This window comes from Cydia strobilella, chromosome 2, assembly GCF_947568885.1.
Source record: "Cydia strobilella chromosome 2, ilCydStro3.1, whole genome shotgun sequence".
Classification (NCBI taxonomy): Eukaryota; Metazoa; Arthropoda; class Insecta; order Lepidoptera; family Tortricidae; genus Cydia; species Cydia strobilella.
Genome location: NC_086042.1, coordinates 9,537,123 through 9,564,624, shown reverse-complemented (window position 1 = coordinate 9,564,624; position 27,502 = coordinate 9,537,123). Strand labels below are relative to the sequence as shown.

The window sequence follows — 27,502 nt, the reverse complement described above, 5'->3', positions numbered from 1 at the left end:
GATACATTGAGTGCAACATTAAATTACAGGGTTACCATTTCAACTTGTGACGACTTAAAATAGGCCAATTGCAATATTATGACCATTAGCGTACCTATCCGCTCGTTGTTATTTACTTTGCCTATTATCAGGTTTTATGGTTTGGATGCGCCGCCCACGTCACGAAGTCAGCTATTTATCTGTGACCTGTTAGTGAGACCTAGGTTTGCTAGAAAGCTAGACGATAATCTTGTGTGTCATTAGAAACATCTAAACTAAAGTGCTCTACATCATCCGAATCTGCAAGAAGGCAACGGCAAATAAGCAGTTTCACTGATGACGGTAACCCTATGCGCAGTTAGTCGTTTGCTCGGTGACTAACGGCATATGTCGGCTCCTATTGGCTACTGTTTTGGCTGAATTCGATCCCGCGAGTATGTTCGGCGAGGGGGAATTAATTAAATTTAATTCGCCATGCGCCATTACCGGCGAGCATCGTTCCCAGAGAGCGCAACGGGACCTTATCATCGCTTTTAAAATTTATAGTTACGGATAATTAAGTTTACGTATAGTGGTTCGGTTCGTACGTCGCGTCACGAATGCAGGTCGGTTATACGTACACTGTTTCGGGTTATGGCCGCGATAGGCAGGGCACGCTAATTGAGGGGGTTAAGCGATACCATCCGGACAAGGCCCGCCGACTCTAACGAGCTAATATAACTATCGATATCGCTTTCCTACCGGTTTAGATTGCAATTGTACACACTCACTCGTAAATAAATCTCTACAGCACAATAAACACGATTCAGAAAAGGAAAAGTATTGTCGTAGACAATACTTCCTTGTTTGGTTGGAGAGTATGAGATTTTACTTACTGTTTATTTGTTAGCAAGATATATCAAGATTATTTCATTAATGATCATCGTTAGAGTAGATATCTAATATACAAAATAAAACGTAGGTATTAAAGTAATAAAAGCTATAAGTTAGTCAAACTAATCCATTAAATTTCTGTTTGATTTCGACCGAGGCCACTTGAACCTGAGAAGAATTGCTCTTCTGAGATCAATTTTGTAAAAAAAAAGCTCCTATCCCATGCAGATTCCTGAATGCATATCAGATAATTGCGAATGGTCATTTAAATGTATAAATATCGCACGTGCGGCCGGCTAAATAACTCACTCCTTATAAATCAGTTGATTTGAATTGCGCTCTCTCATTAGTGATTCCAGCTGTGGTGCGTTGAGCTGAATAACACAACTTATTACTTTGGCTACACAACTAAGCGCATTATACAGAATCTAGTTTCAGATATCACATGGGCGACTTATCTCACATAGATTACAATTAATGGCCACACGAATTAGATGAAAGAGTAATTGCCAGTAGTCGAACTCATTGTCATCATAAGTTTTGTTGAATATTTGTTACGGGTAATTTTAGAAGGTTAATTAAACTCAAGTTTACCCTGGTATAACTAGTATTATTACCCAAGCCTTTTGGGTAAAATCCGAAAATTTAAACAACATTAATCTGTATTCGGCGATTTCGGTGTTTACCCGTACACGTCTAGGTCTACCCAACACTGGCTGGGTAATGTTAGGTGTTGCATCATCACTTCTGACATTACCCTCCCTGTGTTGGGGTAGACCTAGTTGTACACGGGTAAACGCCGAATACAAAATATTTGTTGATTTAATTTTCGGCTTTACCCAAAAGGCTTGGGCAATCTTAGGTATACCCAGGTAAACTTAATTTTACTTAAATGTTACGGTTTAATTTTACTAATACTAGGTAAAGATACTTAGCAAGAGAATTAATCATTTTTATTTTGACGTCGCACAAGCAATAAAGTTCGTATCACACTAATCGGTGCAAAATAGTTTGTCAAGTTGTATTAGCAGTTGTATTAGTGCTTTTAGAATCAATTAAAAAATAAATTGTGAAAAATAATTGTTTGTTATTTTGGAGATGTCACTGGCTACAAAAATACAAATTTTCTTAATTTATTATTATTAACCAGGTTTTCATATTTAATATGGGTCGCCTTCACCTAGTGAGGTCTACTAACAATACAATGATTGTTATACAATCTATTATCCAGCATTACAAGGAAACTGGATGTGGATGTGGATGTGGATGTGTTTTTTTTTATATTTTTTGGTTCTTGCAAATAAAAAAATAAAATAAAATAAAATGTCATCACATACGTGTAAAGGTTGCGGACGGCCTTTGCCTGGCTCAGAATTCTTAAAATGTGTGGGATGCCAAGATAACTATGACCTCATTTGCCTCGGAATCGAGCAGACCGCGTTTCTCAAACTCAGCAAAGACCAAAAAGAAGAATGGAACTGTCCGTCGTGCACCTGCCAACGGCCTAAAGGAGATAACACTCACACCCCAATTCGTAGCTCTGCGGCGCTCCTAGGCAACACCGGTAATTCCTCAGAAAACGTTAATATGATCCGTGGGAGCCGGGGTAAGGTTTCCAAACCCACTGCAGCCCCCGCTAGTAGTGCAGGCAGTGCAGGCAGTCCAGGCCTGCCAGAACTAGTCAAAGAAATCAGAGAGCTCCGAACGGAAGTAATGGCGTTAAAAGAACAAAACTCCGAAATTTCACTTTTAAGACAAGACGTTCAGGAACTAAAAGCTCAACTTGCCAAAGCAACGACTCATTCAGAGTCCATGAAAGAGTTAGAGAAAAAACTTTCCATGCAACAGTCAACTATTACCGAACTAACTGATGCATTGGAACAATTCCAGCAATCGCATAACACGCTTGAGCAAAATAGTCTCCACGACGAGTTGGAAATAGCGGGCATTGAGGAATCTGACAACGAGAACCTTCACCACATCGCACTCGTGATGTCCTCAAAACTCGGTGTAAACCTGACAGATGCGGAGGTGAGCCAAGTCTTCAGAGCTGGAGCTAGACGTCGTCTGAGCGAGGCAACGGTGTCTGGCAAAAGGCAGCAGCCGCGTCCCATAGTCGTCAAACTTACGAGGCGATCCAAACGTGATGAGTTAGTGAAGGCCGCTAGAAATCGACGACATTTTACATCTGAGGACATCGTGGCGGGCATGGTCACTAAAGTGTATCTAAACGAAAGGCTTACGAAGCACAACCGGGCTCTTTTTCACGCTGCCAGACAACGGTCCTCCCAGTATCACTTTCGTTACTGCTGGACCCGCAACGGCCTCATCTACGTTCGTAAAGCGGAGGGAAAGCCGGCACTTCAAATACGATCGCTGCCTGAACTCGACTTCCGGGTGGGACCAGCCAAGTCGGACTTTTCTATGGAACAACAACTCGATACCGACTCAGCGCACTCGGCCGTCACATCGGATGCCCAGGAATATACGGCTGCCGCTATTACAAACTAATCTGTTATCACTTTTTTCTGTACTGAAAACAACGACATTATCCCATGTACTCTGTAGCCAGATAGGCTTTGATTATGTAGACAAGGTTGTATACAGCCCTTACTTATTATGTTCATCTAACACCTGTGCGCACAATCACTCACTCACATACTTACGTAAAATAATACACACATCTCCAACTATCAAATGGAACCTGTCATTCTTTAACTCTTGCTATAGTTTGGACTTACGTATGATAAGGAAAGTCAATAATAGGAAACGATAATATTGCAAATGATGTAGATCAAACTCTAGCAATAGAATGTCAGGTTCACAGCTGCTTGGAAACCTGCAAAGACTCAATACAAACTGCTCACAATCTTAAGGTGCTTGCCTTTAACATACGCAGTATCCACCAAAACTTTAACTCCTTCTTAGTAGGACTACAGCGACTCGATGTAAATATAGATGTAATTGTATTAACAGAGTGCTGGCTAGGAGCGGAAGTGCAACCTGCACAGATTCCAGGCTACTCAATGTACTCGACAAAAAATAATCTTAACCGTGCTGGCGGCGTTGTAGCCTATGTCAGAGAAAACTGGAACGCTACTGTTAATGTTACTGAACCGTGTTTCGAAGAAGGTGAATGCCTCATCATTAAGTTGTCCAATTCCATCACGGTCCTCGGTATATACAGGTCTCCGTCTTTCACACAGACCACTAAATTCATCTATTATCTAGGTAATGCGCTCAATACCATCGAATGTAACTCTGTTGTTATAGTCGCTGGAGATATTAACATTAATATTTTGAACACATCCGACCACCAAACTAATGACTACCTTTGTTTCATGGCTGAATCGGGACTTTGGCCAGCAATATCTGAACCGACTAGGCGCGAATCTTGTCTTGACCACATATTCGTTAAATCGAAATCATTTAATTTAATTGGTTTAGTCTGTAGGACGGATATCACAGATCATTATATTGTAATAGTTGCTATGGAAACTGGTACAAAAAATTCTAATGACCGAAATCGATACATGTTAAAAACTGACTACCACGCCGTTAATTCGGAACTCCAAGAAGTGGACTGGTCTTCCATAACCAAACACAACAGCCCTGATCTGGCCGCTGAGGAGTTCCAAAAGATACTGAACACTGTTACAAAGAAACACACATCAAAAGTGCGGATTAGCAGAAGCAGATACAATCTTAAGCCGTGGATTACGCCAGGCCTCATTAGATGCCAAAAACATCGCGATCGCTTGCATCTGGAGTCGAGAAAGCACCCCGATGACCCCATGCGTCTGCTAGTATATAAAAGGTATAGGAATTTCCTCACAAACTTACTACACCGTTTGAAAAACGCCCACGACCGATCACAGCTTGAAAAACATAAACACAATACAAAAGGTCTCTGGAAAACTATTAAAAACATCGCGGAATACCCAAAAAGCACGTCAAAGTCCACGGATTTAACCAAAATTAAACCTACTACTCAAGAAGCGTTAAACCACTGCAATGACTACTTTGCAAATGTAGGTAAATGTTTAGCCAACAACATACTCTCAAGATTAAACAAAACAGAAGTATCACTCTCATATAGACTGAATCAGACTGCCGCTTCATCTCGCTCATTCTTTTTGCATCCTACTGATGAGAACGAAGTGTCTAGGCTCATAAGTCTATTGCAAAATGATAGCGCCCCTGGATTTGATAACGTGAGACCTGCGCTACTTAAAGCAATAAAATCTAATATAATTAGCCCGCTTACTTTTATTTATAACTTAAGCCTTAAGACCGGAATATTCCCAGCCGCTTGGAAGAGGGCTACAGTCATTCCTATTCACAAAAATGGACCAAAAAACGCCCCCGAGAACTATAGGCCTATCTCGCTTCTGCCAATATTTTCTAAAATATTGGAGAAAATTGTTAATCGTCGCCTGGTCAGTTTCCTAGAGCGATACGCCCTGCTCTCGGACTCTCAATATGGCTTCAGATGCCGCAAATCAACGGAGAATGCAGTTGATCACCTAACTAGGAAAGTGACCACAGCTTTAGATAATGGCTTAAAGTGTGTAGGTGTATTCCTCGACCTCGCCAAAGCGTTCGATACTGTGTCCGTGACGATACTTCTGAGAAAGTTGGAGCACTACGGCATCCGGGGACGTCCACTCCAATGGTTCCAGAGTTATCTCACGGGCAGGTATCAGCGTGTTAAGATCGGGAATGATTTGAGTGATGAATTACCAACTCTTTTCGGGGTTCCCCAGGGTAGCGTCCTGGGCCCTACGTTATTCATCATCTACATGAACGATATTTTCTCAGTCAGTGCTCTTACAGGTGAGCTCATATGTTACGCAGACGATACAGCGGCATTATACTATGGCTCTACATGGCAAGACGCCCTACAAGAAGCAGAAGCAGGAATGAATACCCTGAAAGACTGGCTAGACAACAATCTACTCTCCCTGAATATCGATAAAACAAAATACATCTGCTTCCATAAAACCAAGCCATCTGAACCAAATCATCCGACGTCACTCTATGTTAACGGTTCCGCTAATTCGCTGTCGACGGACCCTGTAAACTCGATTGGCCGCGTGGAGTGCGTGCGTTACTTGGGCGTGGATATTGATCAGCATTTCTCCTTCAAACACCATATAGCAACTCTCTCTAATCGTGTAAGGAAGCTCACGTATGTAATGCGCCTGCTCCGAAACTCTGCTGATCAGCGGGTCCTAACACTAGTATATGTGACTCTCTGTCAGTCTATCCTAGGATACTGTATATCGGTCTGGGGTGGGGCAGGTATTACAACGATGCTTGACGTAGAAAGGGCACAAAGATCAGTACTAAAAGTAATGTACAAGAAGCCATTCCAATTCCCAACAAGACAACTGCTGTCCGAAACTAACACTCTCTCAGTCCGCCAATTATTTATCCTCAAGGTAGCCACGATAATGCATCGCAACACAATAAATTCTCCCGGATTCGCATCGTTCCGTAGTAAAAGGATCTTCCGCGTCCCTCAAAATAAGACGAGAACGCCATATGCAAGACGCTTCCCACAATTCCTTCATCCGTTTACTTATAACCACATATCAAAACTCTTCAATGTGCAAGATATGACAGTCAAAGAATTTCAGGCCACTGTTCGTAGATGGTTAACCTCTCTCTCGTACCAGGCAACAGAAGATGTATTGAAACCTTTGCAGTAAACACCACATCTCTCTTTCACACACACACACACACACACGCACACGCACACGCGCACACACACACACACACACACACACACACACACACACACACACACACACACACACACACACACACACACACACACACACACAGGCATACGCTCGCACAGTTTATACATATCATAAGTTTAAAATAATAAGATATAGATTGTATTGTTTATTAATTTTTAAAAGTAGTTTAATTTAGATTTATATTTGCAACTCGTGGTTTATCTGTATTTTTTCGCATCATCTTATTGATAAATCTACTGAATTTCCTAGTCCTCACGACACAGGCTTGACCTAGTGTGAGGGCTACTGCTAACCAAATTGTCATATTTGTAAGTGAAACCAATTGTTTTATCCTATATTTCATCTATGCCTGGTAACGAAATAAAATGTTTGTATTTTTGTATTTTGTATCCAGCTTGAAGAAAACTGGTCGCCCACGCATCACAACCCCAGCCGAAAACAGAATCTTAAAATACATGCAAACGAATCATGAAAAGAATGGGATACGGATTCCATACGGCGAAAAAGCACCTTTACTTATTGAACTTCAGAAAAAGAAGAGGCGAATATTTGCTTTAGCTCGTCGAAACTGGACTATTGATCAGTGGCGAATTGGCGATCCATAATATGGAGCGATGAATCGAAGTTTGAAGTGGCTGTTGGAGACGAACGGAAAAACGTTGTTCGCAATAAGGGCGAAGCCTTCCATAAAGACTGACTAAAGAGAAAAGTCAAGTTTCCTGCCTCACTCATGATCTGGGGGTGTATGTCAGCTCAAGGTGTGGGTCGGCTGCAGTTTATAGACGGCAATGTGAATGTTCCCAAGTACCAAGAAATCTTAAAGACAAGCTTATTGCCTTCGATTCCCAGTTTACAACATGAGTTCAAGTATGTTTTATAACAAGATGGTGCTTCTTGCCATACCGCGAAGAGCACGTAGGCTTGGTTACATAACCACAATATTCCTACACTGCAGAATTGGCCACCTAGCAGCCCAGATTTGTCTGGCAGCTAACTCGGCGCCGAATGGTAGGGTGCCCAGAAGGCTGGTGGCATTACCGCGCTGTATGTTGCGATGCAGGCCCTTACCAGTGGCAATGGAACCACAGTGACATGCGTGCGGGGCAACACAGACCGCTCCGAGTCGCAGTGCCATCGACAGTCTAGAAGTCTCATTGCGGAGAATTGCCTAGATTTTTGGAGGGTAAAGCGTGTAACCACGCCCCCGACTCCTACTCGGAAAAAGCAAGAGCACGCTCCACGGGGCTGGTAAACGTTTCGTACAGGTGATCCCGTACCAGAACGCAGAGCGGATCGTCCCATTGTCGTTGCGAGCGGGGGGTCGTAGGCAGGTCAGTGCTGGGGCTGTGCGCCCACCAAAAATCCATGGCATCCGTAGCAAAACAAATTTTGAGATCAGAAGGGTTTTTAAAATTTTTGGCAACTAAATTTTGAGTTCTATGAATTAATGAAAAAAATGCCGGAAGAAATATAATCGAAATTTCGCGGAAATCCCAATACCTCCATGTCGCCATGCCATGTCCAATAGGAAGGGAGGCTTGGGACAATGGTCAAATTGTCCAAATTATCAATTTTTTCCAAAAGGTCGGGGACATTGAATTGAAAGATGACTACAACGAAGGGCATATGTAAATTATGGGACGCAAAGGCAGTATTTGACAAATTCTGGAAAAGATTCGTCCAGGACGGGTGACCCAAGAAGGGGAAGCGATGTGCTGTCTATATTTTTACACGACTGCCCAAAAAAAGGAGTGTATTGTTTTCAGGGTTCATCTTTGTATGTGAGTTTCTTTATTCCACCATAACTTCTAAATGCCTTAACCGATTTAGATGTATGATATATCATTAGAATCCTTACGTCATCCCGGGTGACATAGGCTATGTGACGTCACAATAAAATCAATATGGCGGACGTAATACACAATAATGCGCGACATTTGAAAAAAAAAAAATGAAAAACATCGAGTGGGGTATCAAAATGAAGAGCTTTTTTTTAGCTTTTCAGTTCGCTTAAAATTCAGCAGTCGTGTTTTTAATTTTTTTATTAATTTTTATTTTATGCTTAATGCTATTGCACGGAATCGCGACAACGCAACGTGTTTTTGAGTATATCCGTCTGGAAAGAATATTTCGGATTTTGAGAAATTAAATGATTATGATTATATTTTACATGTGCATTTATAATATGTATGTAAGTATATACACGTTACGTTACGTAGGGGTAGGTGTTTGTACCTATTTTAGTATACAGTATACATAAAATGTTTTTACCTCAATCTCCGTTATTTTTTTAAACTGTAGGTACTAAGGTAAGGTCTATTTACAACTTAAATCAAACAGAGTTGCATTAATGGGATCTATGTATTAGAAATTGATGGCATTTCAAGATGATATTCATGTGCAATTTGAATAATTATAATTTTATCGCAATATGTTGTTTTGATTTACTAGTTATTGAACATAATAATTGAAGATAGGATATATATCAATTAAATTTATAAACGGATTTCGTCGCAGATTACTTTTAACGTTCTCGCTGGCGCCATGGAGATTGTATACGAACGACCGCTTTACGACAACAGGATGCGTATCAACAATATCACAGCTATAAAGCATGTACAGTATTTTGAAGACCACTTTATAGAAATTTAAATTATTTTATACGAAGTGTAATTAAACGTCCTGGAGGTGTGAATAAACAAAGAGCGAATTTATAATTGGAATCTCTTAGACACTTCCCTTTTTCAAGAAACGATCCACATTAAGTGCACATTTTAATAAGTACCTACCAAGAAACATGGCACTACTTGTATCACTAGTCAAACCGATGTTTGACTAAGCAAACCTATAAGAATGATAGAATTTAGGTGTTTGTGAACAAACGCGATATTTCTTCCATCCAGACTAGACAAAAACGTCACTTTTGCACTGATCGATAATATCCACAACAAAACCAGATCAAATTGATAATCCGTTATTACAATCAGAATACGCCTCAGTACCTCCAATATGTATCTAATTTGATTTAAATTACCTTCTTTTGTATATCAATATAACACTAATTTCAATTTTAAATATAAGTATATCTTTATAATAACTTCAGAGCCAGCGGTCCCACGCATGTGTTTTTACACACTTTTATTTAGCTTCACTACGTATATACCAACCTTTGTATATATATATAGTCTCAAACTTGTGTCTGAAATTGAGACTTCCCTAAAAGAAATCTCTGAATGGGGTCGACTAAACTTAGTCCGTTTTAACCCTGCCAAGACACAGGTTTGCGCGTTTACCGCAAAAAAGTTAGTTTGTCGTGTCACCTCGTTTTGAGAGCATTCCCCTGACTGCCGCAGCCAGCATCGGAATCCTCGGCGTCGACATTTCGAGTGAAGTCCAGTTCCGCGGCCATTTAGAGGGTAAGGCCAAATTAGCCTCAAAAAAGCTCGGTGTGCTCAACAGATCGAGACAGTATTTCACGCCGGCCCACTGCCTACAGCTGTATAAAGCGCAGGTTCGCCCACACATGGAATACTGCTCTCATCTATGGGCAGGGGCACCCCAATACCAGCTTCTCCCTCTGGACCGCATCCAACGAAGAGGGACTCGAATTGTCGACTGCCAGCGTATTTCGGAACGGCTTGACTCCTTGGCGCTGCGTAGAGATGTGGCCTCGCTCTGCATTTTCTATCGCGTGTATAACGGGGAGTGCTCCGAGGAATTGTTCGGATTAATACCTGCCGCTTCTTTTCGCCATCGCCCTACGCGACAACATTACCATCCTCACCACTTAGATGGTTGGCAGTCCTCAACTGTGCGTTTCTCTAGAAACTTCCTGCCTCGCACAGCTAAACTGTGGAATGAACTGTCGCCTGCGGTATTTCCGGACCGATATGACCTTCAAACCTTCAAGAAAAGAGCGTACTCCCATCTTAAAGGCCGGCAACGCACTTACAACCCCTCTGGTGTTGTGGGTGTCCATGGGAGGCGGTAATCGCTTACCATCAGGTGATCCGTCTGCTCGTTTGCCTCCTATTTCATAAAAAAAGAGCTTCAAATCTTGTAACTAAAATTTAAACCACTTCCCGGTATCTGATTCAGTTTAAGGAGTTGGAGTACTGTCGTAATTCCGGTGACAATGCAATAATATGCTAACATGGAGGTGTTCTGATGATGCAGCCGGTAGGTAGCCAAAGGAACTCCTCGATGGAAAAACACAAACACATCAAGTTTAGGCTCAGGAAGTTTAGGCTCAGGCTCAAGAAGTACTCGATACATGCAAACGAGAAGAAGTACAGTCAGCAATAAAAGTGTCACAAAAAAAAAAATTGACAGTAATTTTTGACTTTGACGAACGACTTTGGTCGCAATAATTGAAATAAACTATCAAGTAGGTAAAGGGCCTATACATTAATTTAATGAGCAGTATTATCTTCCTATTCATTTGCAGTAAGAAAATAGAATAATAAATAAAATAGAAATTACGGAGATCTTACTTTTAAAAATTATGTTATTAGTATTTAACTTACTTTAAGGAATCAAAAAAGTATTACGAACCAACAGCGGCATTATTTATTTGATAAGGCTATTAGAATTATTTCTATGGACTGCGCTTAGGTGCTTACTAAGCGCGACCGTGGTGCACTTAGAGAATCATCAAATTAATAACATATATTATTTTTAAATCGAAATACCACTCCTACTCAAACATATTATGCACGTAAATGTACTCTTATCTCGAACTAGTATAGCCCGTGGAGATGAAAGATCTAAATCTGAAATATTAATAATCATGTAGTATGTTAAGAGCGTTCTTACAAGAAAAGTCGAAATAATGTAACATTGATGATATTCCCGACAACATTTAAGATTTTACGCTCATTATTAGAAATAAAGAGTACTTGTTCCAGTAAGAGCGTCTTCTTATCCTTAGGAATATCGTTGTACATTTTAGAAAAAGGACTAATTAAATTAGTAATGATTGTTTTTCTGATGGTCGTTTACGAAAAACCGCGTGAAGCACTGAATTGTGAGCTCTTATTTGTAAATTTTGAGAAGTTTACTCTGCTAAAGTTGGATATTTTGTATTACTAATATCCTGTACTTTAGGAATATCGAATGATATTCTTCCTACATGCTTTTAAGAAAGAGAAAATCAATGTTAAACGAATTGAATTTTCTCTTCGAAACAAGTGTAAATTCCTACGAAAATCTACTTAGTATCGAAGTCATTTTTATACACGAGCAATCTACAACGTTTGCTTATACTGTTGGTATACATTTCTGTTTATCAAATTCTACTTTAATTTTTTGGCAATTTTTTGAAAACTACTCTATATTGCCGATGACGCGCGCTGGCGATCTCAGTACCGCGGCAGAGCTTGAAGAGGTCGGACCTGTGTCGGTCGGCTCCGCACGTTTTCGACGACGACAACGAGGTTTTTTATCTTTGTGTGCGGCAGGCGCCGTGTAAAACGCTATACTGTGTGCGTATAAATTGCGACTGAGAAACTTTGATCCGAGTACTGTATTTGTTTTTATAGTATTATAATAATTATAGTATAGTAACATAACAAACTTCCGAACAACATTAAAAATATTTGAAATGACCTGACATTTTATAGGTAGTAAATTTAAAAAAAAACAGCCAAGTGCGAGTTGGACTCGCGCACAAAGGGTTCCGTACTATTACGCACAAAACGGTAAATAAATCACGTTTGTTGTATGGGAGCCCCACTTAAATATCTATTTTATTCTGTTTTTAGGGTTCCGTACCCAAAAGGTAAAAACGGGACCCTATTACTAGGACTCCGCTGTCTGTCTGTCTGTCTGTCTGTCCGTCTGTCACCAGGCTGTATCTCATGAACCGTGATAGCTAGTTGAAATTTTCACAGATGATGTATTTCTGTTGCCGAAATAACAACAATAGACTAAAAAAAAAACAACTAAAAACAGAATAAAATGTGGTATTTCCTATAAAAAGGGACCTTATTGTCGATGGCGCTTACGCCATTATAAACGATGCTCCGATATAACTAAGACTGAACTTGTAAAAGTTTTTAATTATGTATTACTCATCCTCCTTATGAACCCTGGCAGTACCTAGTGGAACTTAGGATTGGTGCAACATAGGCACGCGCTGTTTTAGTCATCCGGCTCGTCTTGATGAGCACTTAGGAGAGCAGTACCCATGATAGAGCTGATGCTGAACCCTGGCAGTACCTAGTGGATCTAAGGTTTGGTGCAACATAGGCACACGCTGTTTTAGTCATCCGACTCGTCTTGATGAGCACTTAGGAGAGCAGTACCCATGATAGAGCTGATGCTGAACCCTGGCAGTACCTAGTGGAACTAAGGTTTGGTTGACATATCAGTCAAATTTGAGAGATTGACAGTTTTTGTCATTTTCAGTGAAAATTATCTCTTTGGGATAGAATTTAGCACCAAGTAACATTGTTAAGTGTAGATTTATACTATCTGTCAAAATTTACATTTTTGACAGTTTTGGATCCCAGATCAAAACGGCTTGTCCAATTTTGATAGGACCTTCAAAATTAGTCATGGGATGGAAAATGTAGTTTGACACATCTGTCCAAACTGTCAAAATTGACAGTTTGACAGTTTTTGTCATTTTGAGTGAAAATTAACATGTTTTGTTAAAGTTTGGTACTAAGTGACATAGTTTAGTGTTGTTTGACATATCAGTCAAATTTGACAGATTGACAGTTTTTGTCATTTTCATCTTTTTGGGATATAATTTAGCACCAAGGACATTGTTAAGTATAAATTTATACAATCTGTCAAAATTGAGATTTTGTGACATTTTGACAGTTTTGGATCCCAAATCGAAACGGCTTGTCCGATTTCGATAGGACCTTCAACATTAGTCATGGGATGGAAAATGCAGTTTGACACATCTGTCAAAACTGTCAAAATTGACAGTATGGCAGTTTTTGTAATTTTTTGTGAATATTAACGTTTTGTTAAAGTTTGGTTACTAAGTGACATAGCTTAGTGTTGTTTGACATATCAGTCAAGTTTGACAGATTGACAGTTTTTGTCATTTTCAGTGAAAATTATCTTTTTGGGATATAATTTAGCAAACAAACCATGTTAATTTTCACAAAAAAAGACAAAAACTGTCAAACTGTCAATTTTGACAGTTTTGACAGATGTGTCAAACTACATTTTCCATCCCATGACTAATGTTGAAGGTCCTATCAAAATCGGACAAGCCGTTTCGATTTGGGATCTAAAACTGTCAAAAGGTCACCAACTGTCAATTTTGACAGATAGTATAAATCTACATTTAACAATGTCAGTGGGTGCTAGATTCTATCCCAAAAAGATAATTTTCGCTGAAAATGACAAAAACTGTCAATCTGTCAAATTTGACTGATATGTCAAACAACACTAAACAAAACATTAACTTCAATGGCCATTAACGTCTCAAAAATTTAATTCGAATTAACTTTAATGCAATTGGTGCGTAATGCAATTGGTTAGTTTGACACATCTGTCAAAACTGTCAAAATTGACAGTTTGATAGTTTTTGTCATTTTTAGTGAAAATTAACATGTTTTGTTAAAGTTTGGTACTAAGTGACATAGTTTAGTGTTGTTTGACATATCAGTCAAATTTGACAGATTGACAGTTTTTGTCATTTTCAGTGAAAATTATCTTTTTGGGATATAATTTAGCACCAAGTGACATTGTCCCAAGCTGTACGGTTACCCTGTACCTGTACCAAATGTAATGACGAAACATGTAAACAAGCGAGTATAATTTCTTTCTAGTATAAAATAATTCTTTTATTTGCACTGGATTTTGTATTTTCGTACCAAATAACAATAATTAGGATTTTAAGTTAAGTGTCGTTATAATTGTTTTCAATATGCTTCACGAAGGATCAAGATTGTTTAATCCATCATTGTAGTGCGAGCGAGAGGGAAAACGTGGTAGAAGGGATCGGCATACTGAGCTCGCACAGCCCGCCGCAGCGCGTAAAATACCTAAACTCGCTCAACGCCGAAATGTAATAGCGCTCTTAATTACAATTTCCATTTGGGGACTCCGTATGGAACAAAATAGCATTTTAAAGAGGAAAATAATAAAATAGATATTAATTTGCATAAAGGATGGATAACATTGTTTAACTTTGATTCGTATATGTTGTATAAAGCGCAGAGGTCGATGTCCCCGTGTGAATTCAGCGAATTTTTTTATTTTAACCAATTAAGGCCTGTCCCGCCAAGTTTTTTTACATGAACACATTAAGATACACAACTTTCAGATGAGCTTATTTTATCTGTATCTAATTATATTATTTTCACCTCAGCAGCTCGAACAAGCCTACTTTCGTCACTACCTGGAGTGAAGAAAGTACGACTTTTGTCACTCTAGGGAGTGAAACAAAGTAGCTTTTTAATTTAGTGAAGGCCAATTAATACTTCGGGGTATATTATTCGAAATACATTTTAACCTTTTATATGTTCTCACTACTGAGGTGAAAAATTACATGTGTCACATGAGAGCAAAGTTATTTTACAACTCTTGTTTTTGAGTCCCTCGCTACGCTCAAGATTCTAACTTAGAATCTTTCGTTTTCGCGGGACTCAAAATCAACACTCGCAAGAAAAACCAACATTCCTCTTTTGTTGCACAAATAACTATTATATAACCCTTGACTCACTGATTCATATCAAAATAAACCATTTGAATGCATACATTTAACACATACGCACCCTAATGGCCGGGGAGCCCAAGAGGGGATTTTTGGAGTCACTCGAGCGCGTCAGATTAAGATATGGGGTATATCTTGCATCCTGTTGAGTACCTCCACTAAGTATGCGTCCTTGACACCGAGCAGGGAGTCAAGGCCAGCCCGTCTGAATAGTAAAAAATAATCACCACCTTGAAATATTTGAGCGCGTCAGATTAAGATATGGTGGATTAATTATTTTTCTTTCTCTCTCACACTGTCCCCATATAGCCCTCCGTTGTAATTATTTTATTAATACGCTTTTAATGAAATAATTAAACAATGTTAATACCCCTTGGTCGATTTTGATCTACTAAGCGGCATTCTGCTTAGTTTTTTATGCACAAAAAAGTTTACAAATAAATAAAATACATACGACAGGAAATTTTTCTAATCGTCAGAATAAGGACACTGCTCCACATTATCGTCAGATTAAGGTTTTACATAACTGGGACATCTATGTACCCTTTAACATACCCTTGTTATCAGAGACATGTTGCGTGACTGACATTACTAATATCTGACGCGCTTAAGAAACTCCACATGGTGGTTTTTTTTTACATTTTATAAAATCTGTAGACACTTTCCTGCTCGCTAAAAAAGAAAATATTATATAACATTTTTTTCTTCCTACCGCCTAATCAATCTCTCGATTCCAATAGGTCTCTAAGACGCTCGAGTTACTACACATTTAGCATCGTCGCCTCCCCTGCTATAATGCAAAAATGGAGAAAATGTGTTTTGCGAAACTTTTGATTGATTTGCCACTAATATTTTGTATTCACAGGAAAATTAGAGTAAACATATCACAAAGTCATAACAAGCTCCAAGGTTCCAAAGAAGAAGGTCAAATTATTGCTAAGGCCTGAAATTGTCGACAGAATATCATCGAAATATATACATAATTATTTTTAAGAAAAAAAAAACCGACTTCAATGGGGGCCGCTGAAAGTTCACTTATTGTTGATGGTGCACTCTTAGATTCCAGACAATGAAATGAAAAAGACAGCATCTTTTGCCTAATTATGTAGAAAAGTAGGTAAAATCACCCACTTTTCTAGTAGCATTTCGTTTTTGTAAGGGTCGCAGTCCTAACTTAACCTACTTTTCTGATAGCATTTCGTTTCTGTAAGGGTCACAGCTCTAACCTAGCCTACTTTTTTGATAGCAGTTCTGTTCTGTGAGAATCGCAGTTCAAAACCCAACCACCCACCTAACCCACTTTTTAACCGACTTCAAGATTTCAAAGGTTCAAGAGGTTCTCAATTCGGTTCTTTTTTTTTTTTTTTTAATGTTTGTTACTCCATAACTCCGTCATTTCTGGACCGATTTTGAAAATTCTTTTTTTGATTGTAAGTATATACATACAGATTGGTCCCGTTTTTGTCAAAAAGCAGTTCTGATGATGCGATGAGGAATCGAGGGAACTCCTCAAATGTTAAAAGCATACATATAGTGATTTTAGTATTTTCATCAACAAATCAAGCACTTACATTTAAAAAAGTGACATTTGATGAAGTGGAACTGCTGGTGATGATCAGAACGGAACTCTTCAATGACGCATAGTTCACGTTTGGAGATTCGTCCTCTTCGTTATGTTTGTTAAGCAAGTTAGGTTTTAAAGAATCATTTTTGTCAAGCTTGAGTTCTGATGATGGGATCCATGAGGAATCGAGGGAACTCCTCAAATGTGAAAGGCATACATATAGTGATTTTTGTATTTTTATAAACAAATCCAGCACTTCCATTTTAAAAAGTGACATTTGATGAAGTGGAACTGCTGATGATGATCAGAACGGAACTCTTCAATGACGCATAGTTCACGTTTGGCGATTTGTCCTCTTCGTTATGTTTGTTAAGCAAGTTAGGTTTTCAAGAAACATTTTTGTCAAGCTCGAGTTCTGATGATGGGATCGACGAGGAATCGAGGAAACTCCTCAAATGTGAAAGGCATACATATAGTGATTTTTTTATTTTTTAAAAACAAATCCAGCACTTCCATTTTAAAAAGTGACATTTGATAAAGTGGAACTGCTAATGATGATCAGAACGGAACTCTTCAATGACGCATAGTTCACGTTTGGCGATTTGTCCTCTTCGTTATGTTTGTTAAGCAAGTTAGGTTTTCAAGATACATTTTTGTCTAGCTCGAGTTCTGATGATGGTATCCATGAGGAATCGAGGGAACTCCTTAAATGTGAAAGGCATACATATAGTGATTTTTGTATTTTTATAAACAAATCCAGCACTACCCATTTTAAAAAGTGACATTTGATGAAGTGGAACTGCTGATGATGATCAGAACGGAACTCTTCAATGACGCATAGTTCACGTTTGGAGATTCGTCCTCTTCGTTATGTTTGTTATGCAAGTTAGGTTTTCAAGAAACATTTTTGTCAAGCTCGAGTTCTGATGATGGGATCCATGAGGAATCGAGGGAACTCCTCAAATGTGAAAGGCATACATGCAGTGATTTTTGTATTTTTATAAACAAATCCAGCACTTCCATTTTAAAAAGTGACATTTGATGAAGTGGAACTGCTGATGATGATCAGAACGGAACTCTTCAATGACGCATAGTTCACGTTTGGCGATTTGTCCTCTTCGTTATGTTTGTTAAGCAAGTTAGGTTTTTAAGATACATTTTTGTCAAGCTCGAGTTCTGATGATGGGATCCATGAGGAATCGAGGGAACTCCTCAAATGTGAAAGGCATACATGCAGTGATTTTTGTATTTTTATAAACAAATCCAGCACTTCCATTTTAAAAAGTGACATTTGATGAAGTGGAACTGCTGATGATGATCAGAACGGAACTCTTCAATGACGCATAGTTCACGTTTGGCGATTTGTCCTCTTCGTTATGTTTGTTAAGCAAGTTAGGTTTTCAAGAAACATTTTAGTCAAGCTCGAGTTCTGATGATGGTATCCATGAGGAATCGAGGGAACTCCTCAAATGTTAAAGGCACACATATAGTGATTTTTGTATTTTTATAAACAAATCCAGCACTACAAATTTTAAAAAAGTGACATTTGATGAAATGGATACTGCTGATAATGATCAGAATGGAACTCTTCTTGATTATATTATGTAAATCCAATTATGACGTGTAATATGAAATATTATTATAAATAAATGAGTATGAGTATGAGTATGACACATAGTTCACGTTTGGCGATTTGTTCTCTTCCTTATGGACCCAGACCTAAACTTGGACCCGGACTCGGACTCGGACCTGGGTGCGTCATTGAAGAGTTCCGTTCTGATCAACATCAGCAGTTCCACTTCATCAAATGTCACTTTTTTAAATGTAAGTGCTTGATTTGTTGATGAAAATACTAAAATCACTATATGTATGCCTTTAACATTTGAGGAGTTCCCTCGATTCCTCATGGATCCCATGATCAGAACTGCTTTTTGACAAAAACGGGACCAATCTGTATGTATAGACGTACAATCAAAAAAAGAATTTTCAAAATCGGTCCAGAAATGACGGAGTTATGGAGTAACAAACATTTAAAAAAAACATACAACCGAATTGAGAACCTCCTCCTTTGAAATCTTGAAGTCGGTTAAAAAGAGAAATCAAATGGCACCTGTTTTCATACAAAGACGAAAAACCATGGTATAAAAGTATTCAAACCCATATAATTTTGCCAAAATTTTAAACAGGGTGTTTAGCATTATTAAAAGCGGAATTAAATGACATTCTTGAATTTACAGAACAACTAACTAGTCAAAAAAATATATTGGCGACAGGTGCAAATATATCCGAACACTGTGCTTGCAAAATATATATATATATGGATATGGTCCGACCGGACCGGCACATGTTCGGTCGGTTGATCCGTGTAACTTAATGTTATGTACTTATGTTATGTTCTTATGTCGTCATATTGTATCTCTTTTTGTATTAGTTTGTGTAAACGATGTGTAATTTTATTTTTCGCCATATTTTATGTCTCTTTCTTTTATGTTGCTTTCTTTTTGTCTGTTACCTTCCGTGATTCTCACCTGATGGTCTCATCGGAAGATCAGCGCTGGAAGTCGCCAGCAGCATGCTGAGATGGGGCCATTTCGTGACACTTTATTTTCATGTTCTTTTAATGTATGTCTATTGTCTGTGTGTGTGTTTACGAATAAAGTATTCTATTCTATTCTATTCTATTCAAAATTTTATATGGGTCTTGAAGAAAAAATATCGCTCGTGCTCACATTACAAAATAAAATAATTGATAAATGTTGTAAATGAAGTCTAAAGAATATCATCATCTTCCTCGCGTTGCCACGGCTCATGGGAGCCTGGGGTCCGCTTGGCAACTAATCCCAAGAATTGGCGTAGGCACTAGTTTTTACGAAAGCGACTGCCATCTGACCTTCCAACCCAGAGGGGAAACTAGGCCTTGTTGGGATTAGTCCGGTTTCCTCACGATGTTTTCCTGCGACTGGTTTACCAAAATGTTGGTTTGGTTTATCAAATGATATTTCGTACATAAGTTCCAAAAAACTCATTGGTACGAGTCGGGGTTTAAACTCGCGACCTCTAAATTGCAAGTCGCACGCTCTTACCGCTAATAGACCACCAACGCTTCGCAAAGTAAAGAATATACGACATGATATATTAAAATATTAAAGTAAATAAACCAGAAATACCTACCAAAGTCAGCATCAGTCCTTGTAAAACAGGCCTTAAGAGCGATCCACTCTAGGAGCATTCCATGAAAACGGTGTTTTTCATTTAGTTTTTTTTTTACAAAATTCTTTATTTATGCAATGTCTACGTGTAGGACAAAGTATTGGCGCATTTTGCATGCGAATCGCTTACGAAATATTTGCTTTAATTCCGAATTACTTCGTCGACTTGCGTATTATAGTAAAAGTAAATTAAACAGTTTATTAAGAAAACAAGCAGCGTCGAGATGATACCAATATTACACTATAAAAAGGCAAGCCAAAAAAGAACCAGGCTCGGAAAGACGCAAAAATGGGTCCGAATGTCCTTTACGTAACGATGGAATGCTCCTCTACGGTATCGTCTAATGTCGATTAAATTGCTGCTAGAGTGATCTCCCGCAAAAATTGATTGACTGCCGCCTCGTAAATAGGTGTGACTTTTCGTTATCACCTTGTTACTGCATCATTGTTAACTATCAAAGCAGGTTGAGCCTGCATGTTAATTGATACAAATTGACTGATCAGTGATGTTGTAGTTACAGTTAATTATTATGATGATAACGTATTAAACTGTCTTGGATTTGCTTTAGCGATCAATGACGACGAGACTAAGTAGGTGGTCCAGTAGTAAACTTTTTGTAAAATTTAAATGATGATTAAGGAGATAATCCACTCGACCAGGGGATAGCGGTCTCCAACAACGTTAAAAGGTGGAAAGCAACCAAAATTCTTAGGATCACAAACAGTTTTGATTGAAATTGATCCATATCCACATCTGCCATGTATTATTTAACTTTGTACCTATTTATCAAATATGTATTCATATTGTACTGTTTTTTGTACTAACTGATAAAGGACCATCATATTCATAATACCAACTCACTTCAACCATCTTGGATCTAGTGGTTGGATCTATACAGAATGAAGGGCCTCTCCAACTAGTGAAGGTTAGCAGTCAGCTCCACATATATTTGTTTGTCCTTTGCGAGGCGAAAGAGTTCGACCACCCTTTTAATCTCGGTCCATTCTCGGATGTTACGCAACCTCGATTTCCTTCGACCGCCATCTTTCGTTTTTCCAGCGACCTTTCCCATCATACTGATACATGTAAACCTTTTCTGTTGTCATCTTATACATGTATTCTGGCAAATAAAGAAATTCTATTCTATTCTATTTTATTCATGATCAACTGCAAGAGTTTATATCTTTCATGTCTGAGAACATGCCCTAGATAAGCAACTTTGCGTTGTTTGATCATCTGAAAAAGCTTGCGTTTCTGGCTTGCTCGCCGAAGAACCTCCTCGTTGGTAACTCTCCGAGTCCATATGGACATCATGCGCCAGTAAGCCCACATCTCCAATGCTTCTACACGTTTCCTGAAGTCTTCCTTTAAAGTCCAAGCCTCGCATCCGTATAGAAGTATGGGCCAGATGTAACAGTGGAGAAATCGAACACGTGGTGGGATTTTAAGGATGCGATTGCAAAGTACCCTTCCCATTTTAACAAAGGCACTGCGGGGTATTTCTATGCATGTTCTTATCTCCACCTCACTATCCCAGTTCTGAGTTAACCAGGTCCCAAGATATAAATATTTATTCACCTGTTCAAGTATTTGGCCTTCAACAGATCTTCTTGGATAGGTATTTGGCTTGTTTAATATAACCATAAACTTTATCTTGGATACATTCATTCTGAGACCAGCTTTGACACTATACTCAGAACGACGTACAGGTACGTCAATCATATACTTTGACTACGTTTACCTACAAAATCCCTACTAATATTATAAACTAGCTTTTGCCCGCGACTTCGTCTGCGTGGACTTAGTAACCCCAGCTAGAGTAAGAATAGCGCCTGGAGAAAGTCTTATAGCAATTATTCAATTTGAGCATATTATGCACACAAATTAGCAGACACTTCATTAATTATCTCAATTCCACCCCGCTTTTTACTTTCTTAAGGGATGATTTTCGGGATAAAAACTATCCTATGTCCTTCTCAGGGACTCAACCTATCTCTATGCCAAATTTCATCTAAATCGATTCAGCGGTTTAAGCGTGAAGAGGGAACACACAGACAGACAGACAGACAGACAGACTTTCGCATTTATAATATTAGTATGGATGAGAAAGTATCTCGGTCTGGCTGTGACTTCTTCAGGCTTAAACCGCTAAACCGATTTAGATGAAATTTGGTATGGAGTTGAATTGAAATCTGAAAAGGACATATGATAATTTTTCCCGAAAATCATATTTTTACGCAGACGAAGTGGCGGGCATTACGGAACTTCCTTTTTTTATTTCAGAAAATTAGGTTTTTTATTTTTTTTTGTTGTGATGCCAATTGTTCCTATTTCCTACAGGAACAGAGAGAACTTAAGAAATCAACAAAGTAAGGGCACCAGATAAGAATAAAAAAAATGGTCCCTATCTCCTTATATAAGTACCTATTGTTATCTAAACTAATTAAGTACATACTAACGTAGAGGCCAAGTTAAATAAAAGCGTTAAAAAAAATTATGCAAGGGCCAATTTACTATAGAAAGCATCAATAGCGTTTTTATACGTTTTCACAGTTCTTATACATTAGTGCCGCGTGTTACTTAGCTACCTACCTTCTTTTGTTCTTTATAGTGTGTTTAAAATTAAAAATATATTAAAACTCGCTTTTGCCCGCGACTTCGTCTGCGTGGAATTAGTAATTTGGATACCTTAATTCACAAAACAAATCTGCTTAAATCCATCCTTTTTTCACCCCCAAATTGGTCCACACTATACATTTCCACCCCATTTTTTACACCCTTAAGGGATGATTTCGGGGATAAAAGTTATTCTATATCCTTCCCCGCAGCTCAAACTATTCCCATACCAAGTTTCATCTAAATCGGTTCGGCGGTTATTGATTCCCCATACAAATTTCCACCCCCCTTTTCACCCCCTTGAGGGGTGAGTTCTGGGATAAAAAGTATCCTATGTCCTTCCCCGGGACTCAAGCTATCTGTATACCAAATTTCAACTAAATCGGTTCAGCGGTTTAAGCGTGAAGAGGTAACACACAGACAGACAGACAGACAGACTTTCGCATTTATAATATTAGTATGGATAATACAATTAAACTGGGAACCAACTTTCTTTACAAAAGTATGTGCGGTGCCTGGCTGAAGTATTTGCCAGTTAAGAAACCAGTTCTTTTTTCCAGCAGGTACTTAGGAAGTCGTATTTTGAGTTTTATACGCGTTTACTTCTGTTTTATGGCTCGATGATAACGAGCAGTTGCAAGCTCTTTCGAAACTAAGTATTACTTACAATTTAACCGTAGCAGTAAAGAAAACCAGATAGATGCCTTTCATGTTTGTGTTTCATATTTTTGATCCCATATCCAAATCCACGCCATCCACGGCGTAAGAGGTCGGTGTCGATTTTAGTCGCAAAAATGTAAAATTGATAGATTTAGTCGGTGAAATTGTACACCTTTTGTTACCTAATTGAAATAACAAGTACTGGTTTCTATTAGCATGTCTTCTTATCTTACCTTTTATCAGATCAATTTTTTTAAAAGCAGACACTAAATTAGTAATGATTTTTTTTCTGATGGACGTTTAGGTAAACGCGCGTAAAGCACTGATTTTGTCGCTCTTATTTGTAAATTTCGTAAAGTTTGGACTGCTAAAAATGCTAAACTTGTATTACACATATTCTGTACTTGACCTTTATCAGATTACATTTTTCATATATGACTTAGACTTCGAGGAAATGAAAGTTAAACGAATTCAATTTTCTCCAGAAATTACTTCAAAACAAGTGACAATTTCTCTGAAAACCGACTTAATTTCAACGTAATTTTGATACTTAAACAATCTACAGCATTTGCTGGAACTATTATTATACATCAATTTGTATAATTTACCACCGTAATTTTTTGATAAATTTTTAAAAACTGCCCCTTCTCTTCATATATTACCGGTGACGCACGCTCGCGACCTCATTATTAAAAGGCAAGATGAGAAGACGTGCTAATAGAAACCAATACTTGTTATTTAGATATTACGTAACAAAACGTGTATAATTTCAACGACTAAATCAATCAATTTTACATTTTTGCTCCAAAATCGACTACGGCCTCATAACTGTGTCATTCGTTGTATGTTATAATAATAATACGTTCACTAATAATTCGTGAACTTTAGTCACAGTATCAATGAATATTAAATATGACTAAAATCAAAGACGACTCATAGTATGATGTCATTTATTGCCAAAATTTTATGTATGTTCAGCTATAATACGTTAAACCGTTATTGTTATAAATACGGACGAAGTTATTAATTATGATAATCCATGCAATCTGTCAAAATCATCACGATTCTGTGATTAATTGCCATTTGAGTGTTCTTCGTGTTAACGTCAAAAAGTATTTACTAAATTTCACTGTCAAATTAAGATCCGTAAGCGCGAAACGTGCATATAATGTACATAAGAGTGGATTTGTTGAAATGTACTGTAAGCATAATGTAAAGAGACTGCGGCAAGAGTTTCAGAAGGTAGTCAGATATAGTAGCTTAGGTTCCCATTATTAATTACGGTGCTAACACGAAGGCACGGCGGCGGGCCGGTAGCCGCGGGCGCGGGCGCGGGCGCAGGTGAGGCGGAAGCTCACGACGCGACATCACCCGATTTATGTGTGGGAGCGGGGGGTTCGTGACCCCGCGACACGAAAATTATTAATTTATCTCATAAATTAGTGGCCAAACAACAAATAGAGCGGGAATGGATTTTTGTAGATTGTTGCCTCTTCCACTGTGTACTTTTCGACCAATTAGCTCGAGACTTGAACCGCTTGAAATATTTATATGACGGACACTACCGGTAGATGGAGTAATATACACAGTCAGTAAAGCCTTACAATAATTTATTTTCTGCATATCGTGTTAAAAATCGAGGCGTGCATAAGATTTAATTTTGCTTAACATGCGTATACACGACTACCTGGACGTTTAGATCGCACAACGGTAAATTAACGACACACATTGAACATGAATAACTTAAGGTATCGTAAAACTGAAATAAAACACAAATCATTCATAACAGTTTTCGCACGCTAATGTAAAATTGTGCGAGTATGCGGTAAAAACTAAAATTGGACGTTCGAAAAACGATGTGACCGTGTTACAAGGTGGTTAATGCCTCCATGGCGTGCCGAAACCATGTCTAATGTGCTTCTAATAGCAACACCGAGACCGTGCGAGTGCCAAGTAATTGATAGCGTAAGTTGCTCTACTCCACATCGGCTATTAGTAAATATTATCATTGCTAATACCCACTGCTAATATCGTTATTAACCATTTAAACCATTAATTATAATAAATCTTTTCTTTAACCTCAAAAGGTCGTTTGTAAATTTTGTAATATACACCATATTTAAGTTAGAACTGTGATGTGAACTGTAAAAACATATTTTTGTAAATTGATGTAAAGGAGACGCGCTGATAAAAATAGATTTATTTAATACAATATTTTATGCAAACAGCTAAATTTATTTATTGTCTGGTCTTAATCTCTGTTATTGTTCGAAAATTTATCTATATTTCTACAAAGAAAGTGCCTATTTATTAAAGTATACCTAGCGTGTAGGTATGATTGAGTTAGTGTATCATCAGTGATGTATCAAATGTCCCATAACTTTTAATACTTACCCAAAAAAAGCTTATACATTAAATGTAATTATGAAGCATTAAGATTAGTTTGGTTTTTTAGCAAAGCTACCGACAGACGCTTCTAAATTAATGACAAATGGAAGACATTCATCATGTTTTTATTCACTTTACAAGCACGTTTTTAAAACTTCATTATACATATGTATTTGCTCGCATGACTTTTAGCACTTTAAAGACTCGTAATACGTTTTGTTATTTAGTTCTATTTCTTTTGTTGTCGGTGTTGATTAATAAAGACATTACGAGTAGAAACATTTACAGCGACCACCAACAAGTTTATATAATGCTTGTGGACATAAGTACATGTCGCAAGCATTATGGTGATGCTTAGAGATGAGGCGAGAAGAAAGGGCCTAAGGGCAACGAGTCAAATGACCGGAGACATGCACTCGTAATGCATTATCGTGAGATTTATTACGTCAGCGTCAGTAAACGTCTCTGTTACACGGATAAGCATTATATGACTGGCAATTACAATTTTGAGTCATTCGATGACAGTCATAATTCTTGTTATATAGAGATAGATGTTGCATATAAATTGTAAGAATGGTATAAAAAATATTACAAAAATCTTATTATATCAAAATATTACGTTCAGGGGTCGGATGATATGTTCAGCTTAGGGTCAAAATCAACCCATGTCCCGGAGTCTTCATTGTTTTACACATCTCTTCAGTTTAGCGATTTGCTAACAGTTTCAATGGTTGAGGAATGTATTTGTGATTGTAAATTTTAACATAAAATCATTTTGAATCAATGCCTCTATCTCAAAACGGGAAGACATTGCATTGCCATTATCATTTCACCGCAGCAAGGAGGTTTAAAACAATTTCATGTGCCCATTGTAAAGGGCCAATAACAATAAACAATAAGCATCTTTGCTTTCTATTTTAAAACTATGCACGGTCCGAGCGGAGTAGGTTTTATGCATTATCACCATTACAGTAATCGGTGAGATCAATGAAGTGAGAAAGTGGACAAAAAGTAAGCTCCGATTGTTTGGCTTAAGTTTGTGCACATCTACTTTTTAATGGGCCATTCACTAAATTATACGTTTCTGCGCCGAGAAAGTAAAGATCGGGATTCAAATCCGTGCTGGAAATTGTTTCGTCTAGTAGTGAAAGTAGATTTTTTTACAAATGAATTATCGTCCACCATTATAAAAGTAGGTACGTATGTTGCAGAATAGTTTATATAGGCAACATTTAAGAAAACTACTGGTTACCATAGCAATGTGTCAACATTCTTCTTGGACAAAATATAAAAGCATTCGTTTGTACTTTCGCAGTTTTAATTTATAAAAATTACTAGTTTGGACTCCAAGGCAAAAGTATATACTTTAACATGGTCCTTCGAGCCGGATGCAGTAAGTACTAAGCTTCGGGTAGTCTTAGGTCAGGATGGGAAGATAAGAGCCTTAGAAGTTAAAAAGGCTAATGGTAAAGTTCATACAACTTCTATTACCAAAGTGTGTATATTGCCTTTATATGAATAGGTAATGTTTTAAAAATGTTACAATATCTGTATTTTGATATTTTAGTTAGGTATTATTATGGCTAATAATCCTACTGAATTGCACTGATACTTAATTTATAACTGTAAGTAGGTAATCATGTGCTATATGTTGATGCTGGTCGCGTCTAATATATTAAGATGTTTATTTAGTTATATAACATGTGTCTTATCTTGTGTTCTTTCATACTGTTCCATAACTACATTCGTAGCAATCTTGTGAAC

General features: G+C 38.0%; 1 protein-coding gene across 3 annotated transcripts in view; it reads right to left on the bottom strand.

The window, feature by feature from the left end:
* Positions 1–27,502, bottom strand: part of LOC134750903 (autophagy-related protein 16-1) — a 348,791-nt gene that overhangs the window by 96,602 nt on the left and 224,687 nt on the right. The window lies entirely within an intron of this gene.